The sequence below is a fragment of the Selaginella moellendorffii genome, unplaced genomic scaffold, assembly GCF_000143415.4.
Source record: "Selaginella moellendorffii unplaced genomic scaffold, v1.0 SELMOscaffold_111, whole genome shotgun sequence".
Lineage (NCBI taxonomy): Eukaryota > Viridiplantae > Streptophyta > Lycopodiopsida > Selaginellales > Selaginellaceae > Selaginella > Selaginella moellendorffii.
The window spans coordinates 161,517-165,151 of NW_003314372.1; positions in this window are offsets into that span (position 1 = coordinate 161,517).

The following is a 3,635-nucleotide window of genomic DNA, read 5'->3' on the forward strand; positions in this document are numbered from 1 at the left end:
TATATCGAGTACACCATAGAAAGAATTAGCTATCTCATGCATGCACTTTACCAACTCTAGAGTGTTAATCCATGAAGTATCACTATTGTTACTCTTGACAATCTCTTTTACAGTGCTATGAATTTCAATATGTAGAACATTAAACTCTCAATAAATCTTTGGCTTCCTATCATAAAATTGTTCCTTCCCAAGAGGAACATCTATGCTACCAAAATCCATAACTTAGAACGAAGGATAGTTACGAATCACTTAAACTATTAAAGAAACACTCAAAACCTATCCACCTTAAACACATATGCTATATCCATCTATCATAACTACTTCATAGATTATTTTGTCACAAACAAACCAAGTTTCTTCACCACCTTAGAACTCAAAAAGTTCTGTATAACACCTAGATTGAAAAAAATACTAAACACATTATAACCACAATACTTTAAATGTCCCCCTTGGCCTTCACAAATTAATTACATATAGAACCATTGAGCTTTGTAGAGTTGATACAAACTCAAGACTTTAGTTTTTGAACCTTTGACATGGGATATGGAATAGCCACCATAACAAATATTTGAGTTGTATCCATGATGAATTCTTCTATATTCCCTTTTAACATTTTTTGACCCCTTCACAAGAAGCTAATCCTTACTTTGATATCTAACCATGTAGCAATAAAAATAATTGCCTTTTACTTTGTTTTTCTCCTATTGGTTTGAATTAAGCTTTTTAGCTATATTACCATCTTTATTCTTTGAGCCACAATGAAACAATAGTTATTTCTTCCTTGAATATGATGCATTTGTTAGCTGATCATTATATTGACTGCCTTATAGACCATCTCATTGACCAATATTGACCAAGTTGAGTAGTATTTTAGGCAAAAAGATTTAAGCCTTAGTGATCAATATTGCAAGAAATTTATTCTTGACCTTCTATTGCACATTCATTAAGCTCAATCCTTTAATGAAATATCACACCTTTAGCAGTTTATTAGAGGTGCTCATGAGATTAAACAAAGACTATAGAACATGCAAGCATACATATCTAAAGATAAAGCCTCTTGCTTGATTTTAAGTAATTAGTTCATGAGATCAGCCTCTTCAATTTTTGACGAACAAAACATGGAAAACTTTTGTTAAATCAAAGTTAACTTTAGATTAACTTTGATGAAGTTCTTTCATCACAAAAAAAGCATGACCTATAAGCTTGGTCACAAAAAATCAATTTTCACTTTGTCCTAGAAGGCTTATGAGACTAAGAAATTTCCCACATTTTCAACCAACAATCAATTTTTTCGCTCTCACAAATATCTAGTGATCTTCCATTTCACAATACTATAATCTTTGGCATGTTTGATGTATCAATGGTAATCATAAACACAAGATTTATTTAACCCTTAAGAGTCTATATAAAATAAAAAATCCTTTATGAGATTGACAGAATCCTTAACCTCCTTAATATCACTTTGAACCTTAGTAATTTGATATTCTTGCCACACGACCACAGAGTCTTTTCCTCCTTATCATTACTATTGCCATATTTTGCATCTACCATCCCCAAAAGAATGCATGAGCTATAAAATATTCTTGGAATAGAATGTGCATAAACATTACCTATTGCTCCCAAAAACTCACTAGAGTTCTTTTATTTTTTTTGTTTTTATTCCCAGAAAAATAAAGTGAAAAATTCACATTTGCAAACATTTGCATTTCCCATGAACTCATTCATAGGTAACCATGATATTAACTAGCACTTTATTAACACAACCCTCCAACCTATGGACATTTTAATAAGGTTGGCACTTTCAGCCATCTATTGAGATTCATAACAATCTCAATTTGAAAATCATCCCATATTGAGATGGATCACTATGGTCTATAATATATCTTGTCCACAATTCAAGACTATGTCATTCAACTCTATAAAGTTAACATACAGTTGGATTTGTTATCCCATGGTCATTATTATTGTAACTTCATAGTTATTCTCAAGGTGTGGTCTCACTTATAATATTCTTTACTTATGTTATCCTTACATATTCTTTAGGACCATCTTTACAAAATGTCCCGCTAGCTCACCTATATAAAAATATCATTTTGTTCTTTAAGTGCACTAAATTGTTCCAACATTTATAAAAGCTAACTTAAGGTATTATATACATTTCGATCATCCATGACTTTATCCTCAACTTCCTAAATATCATCTTATGACTCATTTACCATCTATGAGTCCTTTCCCTCAAGTAATCCTAGCCTTAATTATTTTCTTCTTCTTCTTCTTCTTTGGTATCTTCATCTCCTCATTGCAAATTCCTCAAGAATTCCAACAAAAGCCCTTATTCTTCTTGGCTGCTTCTCTCGCTATATTACCCTTCTAAATTGAGTGGTGATATATTTAGAAAGCCAGATTAAAAAAAAGCTCTCCCATCATTTGGACATTTATCCTAACATTAAAGATACTATTGACATCTTACACCAAAGTCATACCATTTCAGTGCACCATCACCACAAATCCTAAAAAATAAACCATCCATTTCATACCCTTGACCACTATGAGGGAGATTTTTTTAGCGGAGATAGAGAATTACTAAAGAAAGCTTTCAAAAGGAATTGCGAGTGAAAGTTTCCAAGCTTATACAAACATTTAAAAACTAGAAACACAGTCTTCCAGATCTTATGACAATGGACGGCACAAATATAACTCCGATTTGTCATCAGAGATCATGGCTGCCAAGGCATCCGGCTCCTCATCCCTTGATCTGTGTGTGATTTCCTCGAGAAGTCCATACCACATCGACTTTCAAGCGCATGTTCAAGATTAACTGAGACGACGAATCGTGTTTCAAGGTGGTAGTCTTGCGGGGCCCTGTGATCAGAGCCGAGGGGAGGTTGAGTTAATGGAGATCGTCATGCCCGAGCTGTGAAGTAAGTTTCAGAGGAGAGAGCGTTACCGAATCCGTTTTTGCGGGGTCAGCAGCAGCCATGAATTGTACCTCCAGTTTTGCTCCAAGGTTTTGGCCCAAATCTGAAAATTCACGGTTTTGATGTTTGTTTCCATGGAACTCCCACCCAAAATATTGAATCCATCTTGCAAATCTGACCAAGATCTTTGCAACTGATCCATGGGTGTCAATTCAATATTGCCACCCAAACTCATACTGCAAACCCGTCAGCCACCATGATCGTACTCTTGGATATGGGTTCAAGGCACAAAGTACCCATCCGTACATTAGCGATCTCCCAGCTTGTATGAGTTCCTGCTAAGCACAATAGATTTCTGTTTTTATTTTCTTTCCACAATAGTATTAGTTAGAATTGCCAATGTAGTATTTTAACAAACTACACAAGTTTGCGCACTTTGCATTTTCCCACAAAGCAATACATGCGCTTTGAACACCTCTCCTGACTCCTCTGCTCCAACATCCTCATTCCCTTGGTAGAACGCAAAGAAAATTTGAGAAGATCTTCAACTCTTTTTGCGTCTAAAAATGCCTTTAAACCTGAAAAAAAAACATTAAAACACATTAAAAAAACATAAAAAAAACATTTAAACGCACCTTGGATAGCCACAACGTTTTGAAGCTTAAAGCAACCTTTGAAATAAGCTTTCCACGCTTCATAAGATTGGCTAACGGCATA